This window comes from Schistocerca gregaria, chromosome 11, assembly GCF_023897955.1.
Source record: "Schistocerca gregaria isolate iqSchGreg1 chromosome 11, iqSchGreg1.2, whole genome shotgun sequence".
Taxonomy (NCBI): domain Eukaryota; kingdom Metazoa; phylum Arthropoda; class Insecta; order Orthoptera; family Acrididae; genus Schistocerca; species Schistocerca gregaria.
Window position 1 is genome coordinate 61,694,870 of NC_064930.1, and position 12,164 is coordinate 61,707,033.

Here is a 12,164-nt window from a genome sequence, read left to right on the forward strand (position 1 = left end):
TTGCTGTGTGCTGTTCAGGATGACAAATGCACAGTTCAACAAATTTGTTTCACATTGATATAAATGGTATAGAATTAATGTCTTGAAGGAATGCAGCACATTGTTGTACAAGCACATCATATCCAGTAAAGTCAGTCCAAATATCCATTTAAGATGTAACTCTTGAAGTGATGTCAAATTCCTGCACATTATTCAGGGAAATGACGTTAATGATCTAAGAACATTGTACGTGATAATGGTGTGAAATCTGAAACCTAGATTGTACAGAAGAAGAAATACTGTAATATACAGTCAAATGGCGGAGTGTTCTTTCAAAAAAATAATGTGCAAAAGTTTGTGGATTCGAATCTCGTGAGGAACTTTGAATTTTTTTATTTTTAAATCTTCATCGAAATGACTGTGATCTTTATTTTTATCCAAGTAATTTGTTTAAGTATAATTTTTCTCATTTCTATTCCTTCGTCATGTCATATTAATCAACGTATCACCTTTGTCATTTGCTCTGTTTTCTGTCCTCCCTTTTCCACTTGCAATCTTTGCTCATGTGATTTTAATTATTGTTATATATTAACTTCGATTTATGAGGATGGTTTGAAAAGTTCTCGAAACAGAATAGAAAAAAAATACTTAGATCACTGAAACTTTTTTCATTTTTCACTGTAGTCTCCTTATAGATTAGTGCATTTGGTCCTAATGCACTTGGTCCAACAATGTTCCAGTGCCTTGATCCCATCTCAAAAATGAGTTCCTTCAGAGTTTCCTCCAGGCCTGCAGAATAGTTGTCAACTCTGGCTATCAGTCCTTTGTTTGAAGTGAATCTTCATTCGCTAAGAAAAAATTTCAGATTTGGGAAGAGATGGAAGTCTGACAGAGCCATATCAGGCGAATAAGGCAAGTGTGGTAACAATTCATACCTTATTTCATGCAATTTTGCCATGGCGACAGAACATGTATGCGGGCATGCATTGTCTTAATGGAAGATGACTTTTTCCCGTGCTAAACCTGCCCTTTTTTGCGTATCTATTGTTGCAATTTTTCCAGGAGGTTAGCATAGTATTCTCCAGTAATTGTTTGCCCAGTGAGGAGATAATCTACAAACAGAATCTCATTCGCATCACAGAACACGATGCCACGACCTTTCCCGCTGACGGAATTGTCTTTGCTTTCTTTGGTGGCGGAGAATCAGCATGTTTCCACTGCTTTGACTGCTGCTTTGTCTCTGGGATATAATAGTGCACCCAACTTTCATCTGTGGTCACAAACCGATGCAAAAAACCTTGTTCGTTTCTACTAAAACAGGCCAAACATTGTTCCGGTATGTCCATTCTCAAGCGTTTTGATCCAGTGTTAAGAGTCACGCCACTTATCTTGCAGATAATTAATTCATTTCTAATGCTTCAGTTAAAATGTGATATACCCTTTCAGATGACATCTGGCAAGTGTGAGAAATTTCACACATTTTCAATTGGCAATCCTCCATGACCGTTTTGTGCACTGTTGCAATGATTTCTGGAGTAGTTGCACATCTTGGCCAACCCGTGCGTGGATAACCATCTAAGCTCTCCCAACCAAATTTAAATTCATTTGTCCACTTGGCAACAGTTGAATATGAAGGAGCAGAGTCTCCCATTGTATTCTGGAAATCGGCATGAATGTCCTCTGCTTTCATACCTTTCTTTACGAAGTGCTTAATCACTGCTCGAATCGCAATTTTTTTTCCATCTTTGCAAATCACTACACAGTAACAACAACAGAGCCACATCACCGCTACAGCCCTCTTCCAAGAACACTGACGTGGCACGTTTACAGCCAACAGTCCAATGAATATCACATGAAGAACTCATTGCGCAAGTTCTGACCTCTCCGAGAACTTCTCAAACCACCCATGAAATTTCTTCTGTTTTACATTTCTTATACAGAGTGTTCGGAAATTCCCATTTCAAACGTTAGTGCTTGTAGAGGGGAGTGAGTACTTAATATTTTGAATAGGAACCCATATCCAGAAACGTACATTTCAATTCAGATGGTTGACTCATCCGCTTTTGAGTGAGGAACTGAATTAGGCGTGACACGGTACAGTTATTAGCTAACAGTTCAAATGGAAACATAACGAAACATCCATTTATCATCCAAGCACATTGGTTGGAATTAACATTTAAACATTACAGGCTTAAATCATTCCACAACAAAAAAGAACACAGCATACGTACAGAACAGTACTGATGGGTTACACCAGTGGCTCAATGTGGTGACCACAGGTAGTGCAGCAGCCACAACTTGGGCGAGCAGTTCCTCCTCCGTCTCTACAGGAGTCTCGTGTATTAAAGTTCGCATACGACGCCACAAGTAGTAATCCATAGGAGTTAAATCTTTTCTACCCTATTATATACCAGGATGTGATACACATCTTAACTGAAACTGTGGTAGAATGGAAGTGGTACATTTTTGGACATGAGTTCCTATTCAAAATGTTGTGTACTCCCTCCTCTCTATGAGCCCTAGATGTTTGTAACAGGAATTTCTGAATGCAATGGATATTCATCCATGTATTGCCTTCACAATTTGTATTCCTCATTTCACTGGAAACCGAGCGAGGTGGCGCAGTGGTTAGCACACTGGACTCGCATTTGGGAGGACGACGGTTCAATCCCGTCTCCAGCCATCCTAATTTGGGTTTTGCGTGATTTCCCTAAATCATTTCAGACAAATGCCAGGATATTTCTTTTGAAAGGGCATTTGAAAGGGCATGGCCGATTTCCTTCCCAATCCTTCCCTAACCCAAGCTTGCGCTCCGTCTCTAATGACCTCGTTGTTGACGGGACTTAAACACTAACCACCACCACCACCACCATTTCATTGGGATTTATTTTTACTTATATTCTCTCCTTTCAATTAAATCTTAAACTGCACTATTTTCTACACAGCATGGTAACAGCTTGTTTTAAATCACCATTCAAAAAAATGTATGTTTTATAATGAAAAATACATTTTTGATGTCTTTGCACAGTCAGTATGAGGAGATTATTTTGTCTTTTGTTTTGTAGCTAGTTGCTGGGTTATTTAAAATGTTTAAATATTATATTAAAAACAAAGATTCCAAGATTTACCAAGCGGGAAAGCACAGGTAGATAGACACAATCAATAAAACACACAAACACACACACAGAATTTCTAGCTTTCGCAACCAACGGTTGCTTCTTCAGGAAAGAGGGAAGGAGAGGGAAAGACGAAAGGATGTGGATTTTAAGGGAGAGGGTAAGGAGTCATTCCAATCCCGGGAGCGGAAAGACTTACCTTAGGGGGGAAAAAGGACAGGTGAACACTCGCGCGCGCACACACACACACACACACACACACACACACACACATATCCATCCGCACATACACAGACACAAGCAGACATTTGTAAAGGCAAAGAGTTCGGGCAGAGATGTCAGTCGAGGCGGAAGTACAGAGGCAAAGAAGTTGTTGAAAGACAGGTGAGGTATGAGCGGCGGAAACTTGAAATTAGCGGAGATTGAGGCCTGGCGGATATCGAGAAGAGAGGATATACTGAAGGGCGAGTTCCCATCTTCGGAGTTCGGATAGGTTGGTGTTGGTGGGAAGTATCTAGATAACCCTGACGGTGTAACACTGTGCCAAGATGTGTTGGCCTTGCACCAAGGCATGTTTAGCCACAGGGTGATCCTCATTACCAACAAACACTGTCTGCCTGTGTCCATTCATGCGAATGGACAGTTTGTTGCTGGTCATTCCCACATAGAAAGCGTCACAGTGTAGGCAGGTCAGTTGGTAAATCACGTGGGTGCTTTCACACGTGGCTCTTCCTTTGATCGTGTACACCTTCCGGGTTACAGGACTGGAGTAGGTGGTGGTGGTGGGAGGGTGCATAGGACAGGTTTTACACCAGGGGCGGTTACAAGGGTAGGAGCCAGAGGGTAGGGAAGGTGGTTTGGGGATTTCATAGGGATGAACCAAGAGGTTACGAATGTTAGGTGGACGGCGGAAAGACACTCTTGGTGGAGTGGGGAGGATTTCATGAAGGATGGATCTCATTTTGGGGCAGGATTTTAGGAAGTCGTATCGCTGCTGGAGAGCCACATTCAGAGTCTGATCCAGTCCTGGGAAGTATCCTGTCACAAGTGGGGCACTTTTAGGGTTCTTCTGTGAGAGGTTCTGGGTTTGAGGGGATGAGGAAGTGGCTCTGGTTATTTGCTTCTGTACCAGGTCGGGAGGGTAGTTGCGGGATGCGAAAGCTGTTTTCAGGTTGTTGGTGTAATGGTTCAGGGATTCAGGACTGGAGCAGATTCGTTTGCCACGAAGGCCTAGGGTGTAGGGAAGGGACCGTTTGATATGGAATCTTTGTTTTTAATATATTTTTCCCATGTGGAAGTTTCTTTCTATTTTATTTACATCATGTTTAAATATTATGACAGATAAATAAAAAACTTAAATTCACATGCACGAAGATTTTGTGTAGAAGATGAATAATGGGAAGAAAAAAATGAGAGCAATTGAAACAGTTATTCTAATTTTTAAAATAACATACTAATGAAATAGAAGTAAAAAAGTAACCTACATTTAAATCAGTTAATTGAATAAAAATAACGATCAAATTCATTTTGATAAAGATTTAAAAACAAAAAATTTCAGAGCACCTGATGAGACTTGAATCCATAATGTTTTCCATGTGAGGACTGTATCTTAACCATCACACTACAAGAACAGACTGCTTAATGTTTCTGTTTTTAAAGCTGTACTGTGTCACGCAAAATTCTGAATTTTTTTCATCAATTTCTCCCAAATGCAGGGTGTGTGATAACTTGTATCTTACCCTACATCACTGTACAGTTGATTTCAAAAAAGTTGATCCCACTGCTGGGGATCTCACCTCGTTGGAGGCAAAAAGCTAAAGGGGGAGAACCATTTAATGTTAATGTCTTTTTGCCTCATCCTGTATAAAAGGTTGTGGCGCGACTGACTGACTATCATTGCCCAGCTGAAACCGCTAAGGATGGAAACTTGAAACAGGAGAGGGTGTTGATTTTATACTGTAGGCTTCATTAAGAATCAATTGTTTGAAATTCCACACCTAATGGAGTGAAATAGGATATGAAAGGTTTTTTTGAAACTATGTCACTATTAAGGTAGTTTTGAAGCTAGACCAACAAAAATTGGTATCTGGTTTCTTGGTCAGAAATAAAGAAATAATTGTTCCATTATTTTGGGAAATTTAACACCTATTGAGGTGAAATAGTGGGTGAAACTTTTTTTAAAAATAAATTATTTTTAAAAAGCTAGTAAAGTATTTTTAAGGATACAGCGCTGAAAATTGGTATTTGACTTGTTGGTTGGAAGTTAAAAAAAAAAATGCTTGTTTCAGTGTTTTTGGAAATTCAATCCCTAAGGGGGTGAAATAAGGGATGAAAATTTTTTGGAAATATTTTACTATGCAAGCATTTTTGAAGCTAAATCATTGAAAATTTGTGTTTGACTTGTCTGCTCGGGGCGAAAAAAAATTACGCATTTCACTTTATTCAGAAATTAAACTTCTAAGCGTGAAACGTCGTATGAAAATGTTTCTTTGCGAAAGAATTTCGAAAGCTAAATCTTTGAAAATTGGTGTTTGGCTTCTCATTTTGAAACAAAAAACCACGTATTCCACTATTTTTGGAAATTTAATACGTAAAAGGGACCAGACTGATTCACTGACCCGTCATCGTCCACCTCAAACCACTAAAGATAGAAACGTGAAATTTGGGGAGGATATGGATCTTATACTGTAAGCATCATTTAAGAAGGGATTGTGTGAAATTCCATTTCTAATACGGTGAAATAGGGGATGAAAGGCTTTTTGAAAATGTATTGCTATTAAGGCAATTTTGAAGCTAGAGCTAAAAAAACTGTTGTTTTGTTTTACAGTTAGAAATAAAAAAACCTGTTTCAGCCTTTTTATTTTTTTTTAACCGCTAAGGGAGTCAAATATTGGGTGAAAGTTTTTTTGAAAATGAATTATTATTATGAAAGCTAAAGCTATGAAAATTTGTATTTCACTTCTCAGGTCGATAAAAGAAATATGTGCCAGGGCATGAAAATTTCTATGGAAATATCTTCACAATAACAGAAAAGGCATGATTAACTAAAACCTTGGACACCAGGTAGCAGAATTGATTTTTGGTCAGATTTACATTCTGAAAATCATCTAGGGTGTTGATTGGCATGGAAAGTTCGGAAGGTTTTGTAAACTGTGAACAACATAAAAATTCTGTTATAGAAAACAAACAAAAATCTGTACAGACCATACAGTGTACAGGAGGGAAGCAGAGGCCACCAAGCTGGTAAACTCGTAGAACCAGGAGTACCGTCTTGCAAACTGAAAACTTATCTCTGTAACCAATGAAAATTAGACTATACACTCAGCACCTAAAATATTTTCTATTCCTCTTTAAATACCCCCTGTACATTCAGAATTATAACTCTAATTTTTACCTACTTTGCTTCTGTCATTCAGTTGGATAAAATACATTCAAACATACGTATTCTTACAAGAGACTATCCCTTATTTATTTCTTATGTGCATACATCACTTGCCAGTCATTTGTGAACTTCATTGCTGACACGGAGGGATTAGACAGTAACAACATAAAATAAGTAGCCGTTCATTGTAAGAATTGTCTGCACATCTTGTTTGTCTTTTCATTGGTGGCGCTTTCCATGTGCAGATCTTTGGTGATGCAAACCTGTGATGTGATATACAATTAACAGCTAACTTGTTACCCATCCTTTGTTTGCTTGGTGTCACCTCCTTGACAACCAGATCCCTCTGAAACACCATCAACATTTGTCTTCAAACAACAGCCACGGTCTCCATCATGTCGTCATATTATAAAATTGCAAACAGCAAGGCTGTTCACCTGTTACTGCTCTGAGCATCTGTGGAGAGAGGATGAGGGACGGTGAAATTGCGAATAAGCAACAAATCATCGGATGTTCACCCCTCACCACAGAACGTGAAGGTAAGAGCCTTGTCCTCTCCATAAAGGAGGATAGACTGCAATCTGTGGCAGATCTGAAGACAGGATATGATGTTGGTGCAGGCAGGGCACAACGTTCGGTGCACATTTTTGAACGGGGTTCTCTGCAACAAACATCCCCTACATTTTCCCATTTTGACTGTATGAAATCATCAGCTATGACTGCAGTGACTATGAGATAATTGAGATTGAATCTGGATCGTTCGATACGTGTCACCCAGTCGACGTTAATGTCCAGGTATGCCGTCATCTGTGCGAACAACTGCTTTGACATTTCACTAAACTGTGGATCTAAACCAGCGGGTACAGTGTTTATGTCACGTGGGACACTCGCCTGAGCTTTCTTGCAAACTGTGGTAGTAGTCAAAGACACAAGAGCAGTTGTGGACTTTATGAACGTTATTGCGGGCCAATTGCATCCCTTTGTCCACTGGGCAAGAGATTCACAAGCCAGGTAAGGGGCCAATGCATTAAAACCTGACTGGGTGCCCATCTGGACCTGACAACTTGCTTGTTTCCAACTCTTTCAGTTGTTTCTCTATGCAAGGGATGCTTATTATTACATGAGAGTGAAGCTATCTGGTCGCATTTAACAAGTCTAGGTGAAACTAAGTTAATTGTTGGATGTTTCTACTGGCCTTCCAATTCTGCTGTGACAGCTGTAGAGTCGTCCAAAGAAAGTCCATGGCCAGTAGCATGTAAATATCCGATTTTGCAACACTAGTTGGAGGTACTTCAACCTATCAAGTATAGACAGGGATGTCTATGGATTCATTGCGGGTCATCCAGACACAGTTGTGTGAAATACTTTTGAACATGTTTTCTGAATACTGTTTTGAGCAGCTAGTTCAGTAGCCCCACACAAGTGAAATATCTTACACTTTGTAGCTACAAATAGGCTGGACCTTATCGACAGTGTCAGTATAGAGAAGGGGATTAGTAATCGTGATATCGTTATAGCGACTGTGCTTACAAAAGTTAATAAATAAGTCAAGAAGTCTAGGAGACTGTCCATGCTAGAAAGAGCAGATAAGCAGTTGTTAGCATCTCACTTAGACAGTGAATTGATATAATTTAGTACAATAAGATGGACACAGAGGAATTATGGCCAAGGTTTAAACAGGTTATAAATAGTGGTCTGGAGAATTATGTACCTAGCAAGTGGATTAAGGATGGAAAAGGCTTACCGTGGTTTAACAACGAGATTCAGAAACTGCTGAGGAAGCAGAGGTTGCTGCACTCTTGGTTCAAAAGAGAACACACAAATGAAGGCAATCAAAGGTCAGTAGAGATTTGTGCGTGTGTGAAAAGCACACAACTACCACCGTCTTACCGTAGCAAAAGGTCTGGCAGAGAACCCAAGTAAATTCTGGTCCTATGTACAATCGCTAGGCGGGCATAAGACCTCCATACAGTCAGTCATTGACCAGTCTGGTGTGGCAGTTGGAGATAACAAAACGACAGCCAAAGTTTTAAATTTAACAGTGTAGAAAAAGATAGATTGCTATTTACCGTAAAGAAGGCACATTAAGTTGCAGACAGGCGTAATTAAAAGACACTTACTCATGAGCTTTTGGCCACAGCGTCCTTTGGAAAAAGAGAAACACACACCATTCATTCACACAAGCAAGCACACCTCACCAGTACATATGTGGCTGTCAAATCTGGCAGCTCGGGTCAGAATGCCTGAGCTGTCAGATTTGGCGGTCACGTGTGCACGAGTTGCGCGTGCTTGTGTGAATGAATGGTGTGTGTTCCTTCTTTCCCAATTATGGCTGCGGCCAAAAGCTTATGTGTAAGTGTCTTTTAATTATGCTCGTCTGCAACGTAATGTATCATCTTTATGATAAATAGCAATCTATCTTTTCCTACATTGTTGATACTCCTACCTGAAGTTCCCATTGTTTTAAAGTTTTAAATTTTGCATTTAAGAAATCGTTTATGCAGGGCATTGTACAAACATACCGTCATTTGACCAACAAACGGGCTCCTGCGTGGACGACGTAGTAATAAACATTGCTGCCATAGAGAAACAACTAAATAAGTTGAAAACAAATAAATTGCCAGCTCCAGATGGAATCCCGATTTGGTTTTGGCCCTCGGCGTGCATTTATCATGAATCTCCCACACCACGCAAAGTCCCCAGCGACTGGAAAAAAGCGCAGGCGACTCCTGTTTATACAACAGGTAAAAAACAGACCTGCAGAATTACAGACCAGTATCCCTAACATTGGTTTTCAGCAGAATCCATGGAACAGATTCTCAGTTCAAGAAGCTTATGTCCACTAATCAGCATAGTCCTAGAAAGCATTACTCATGCAAAACGCAGCTTCCCCTTTTCTCTTGTCATATACTGTGAACTATGGATTAAGGGCAACAGACAAATTTCTAGATTTCCAGAAAACATTTGACACGGTGGCCCATTGCAGACTGCTAACAAAGGCACAAGCATATGCAATAGGTTCCCAGATACGTGAGTGGCTTGAAGTCTCTTAAGTAATAGAACCCAGTCTGTTGTGGAATGTTTCCATGTCCTGTACTTCCTCCCTAATGGGAGTTTTAAGAATAGACCATTGAGAAACAGAATGAGATTTTCTCTCTGCAGCGGAGTGTGCACTGATATGAAACTTCCTGGCAGATTAAAACTGTGTGCCGGACCGAGACTCGAACTCGGGACCTTTGCCTTTCGTGGGCAAGTGCTCTACCACTGAATTACCCAAGCACAACTCACGCTCCATCCTCACAGCTTTTCTTCTGCCAGTATCTCGTCTCCTACCTTCCAAACTTTACAGAAGCTCTTCTGCGAACCATGCAGAGCTAGCACTCCTGAAAGAAAGGATATTGTGGAGACATGGCTTTGCCACAGATTGGGGGATGTTTCCAGAATGAGATTTTCACTCTGCAGCGGAGTGTGCGCTGATATGAAACTTCCTGGCAGATTAAAACTGTGTGCCCGACCGAGACTCGAACTCCAGACCTTTGCCTTTCGCGAGCAAGTGCTCTACCGACTGAGTTATCCAAGCACGACTCAAGCCCGGTCCTCACAGTTCTCGGTCGGGCACACAGTTTTAATCTGCCAGGAAGTTTCATATCAGCGCACACTCCACTGCAAAGTGAAAATCTCATTCTGGAATTCTACTGCCGCTAACATACGTTTCGCGTAAGGACCATAAATATAAAAGAAGAGAAATTAGGTCTCATACAGAGGCATGTTGTGTTTCCCTTGCTCTGTTTGCCAGTGGAACAGGAAAGGAAATGACAAGTAGTAGTACATAATACTCTTTACTACACACCAGACGATAGCTTACAGAGTACGTGTGTAGATGTAGATATAGATGTAGATGTAGAATGTCTTTGCCAACAACAGTGGTATTTTCCAGCAGTATAAGTGCCCATTTCGCAAGACCAGAGTGAGCTGCAGTGTTTTGAGAAACTTGTTAGTGAACTTACATTGAGGTCGTGGTCATTAAATTCACCTGTTCTGAACCTGATGCAGTATGCTATTGAGTGCCAGCTCTGCACCCACAAATTACCAGCTTGTCATTTACAGTGATTTTGTGACCTGTCTGTAGACACCTGGTGCCACATACCTCTGGAAATCCACCAAGCACTTACTGAACTTGTGTCACGCACAATCGCTGCTGTATTGCATTCCAAAAATGGACCAACAGGTGTTATGCAGATGGTCATAATGCTTTGGATCATCTGTGTACTACATACCTATATATTTTAGGTTTCCAGTGAGAAATAATCTACTATGGATCTGCATCACTTTTACTCTGAATAACCGGTTTTTCTTTCTTTCTGGGTTTGGTAACACAGTTTCTTTTAAATGTCACAGAAGATCACATTATTTGCACTGCGAGTGTATATCTGCTTGTCAGAGTGTGGGATACCGTAGTTTGGCTATATAACTGTTCTGAAGTGGACAAGCCCAATAATGTGTGCGCAAATAATGCACCACAAAAGATGCCTCAGTTGTAATTTGAACTTCGGACAATATATATTCCAACACATTAAATATTTTTGCAATTGCAAATATAGACGACCATCAGGCGCATAATTACGACATTGAAAATTTGTTCTAGATTGGGACTCGTGCTTGGATTTCCCACTTATTGCAAGTGGTTGCTTTACCGTTAGGTTATCAGAGCACCTCTCACAACCAGGCCCATACTTCCACATGTTGTCACCCACATGCCTGCAACAGCTGACGGTTGTCCGTATTTGCAGCTGCAGATATATTTCATGTATTTTGTATAACAGCTGTAGTCGCTGCAATGTGGATTTGGTTGTCAAAAATATTGTGCCAAAGCTCCAGCATAGTAGTGTAATTGCTGCTGAAGTGAGTTTGTCTTTAAGTCATCACCTGTTGCTCGCAGGTTTTCAAAACATTTGATTGCCGATTTTAGGTGTGCAGTCCATTTTTAATTTCATTGCTGTGCTCTGTCATTTTTTTTTTCTTCATTGCATTCCACAAATCCCATCAAACAGGGAAACGAGTCCCTAGTATTCAAAATAAACTATCACTATATTGATTAATACTATTGTTGCTAATCCCAGATAAATATAATCTAATAAATCAGCAAGAAAACTGCTAGCCTAACAAAAGCTATTTCTTCCCCAGTAGTACCAAATAGCTGCTGTTTCTGGTGTTTACTTGATTACATTGGAATTTTTCAAAGAAAATAGTTACCTACATCTGTAACAATAGTTTGCAATACACTATTTCTCATTGCAGATTTACTTGCCATGTACCTAATGGGACTGTTCAATCCTCGAATCTTGATAATCACTTAATTTGTGCAAGGGGTGGCTAATGAGGTATAATTTTTGAATTGATAATGATTCCCAGTTTCTTGATTTGTTTGATGGCAGATTGTTAAATATCTTCCCATCACGGTCTATAACTTTAATCTGAATCCTACAGAAGGAGATAAACACTGTATGAACATTATTTTGTTTATTGTTCTGTGAGTGTGCATAATGTTTGAGTGACGTAGGTGTAACAATGTGTGCGCATGTTGACAAGCTGTCTGCACCAGGCCTATCACTCGACTTACCCTCCAAATTTTACTACATCGAAACACCCGCCAGTGCCTCAGACGCAAACATCTCATCTCATCTAAA

The 12,164-nt window shown here is 40.1% G+C and overlaps 1 protein-coding gene across 1 annotated transcript in view; it reads left to right on the plus strand.

Annotated features, from left to right (window-relative positions):
* The window catches only part of LOC126295160 (zinc finger protein 664-like), a 175,940-nt gene that overhangs the window by 121,158 nt on the left and 42,618 nt on the right, over positions 1-12,164 (plus strand). The gene's annotated exons all lie outside the window — the stretch shown is intronic.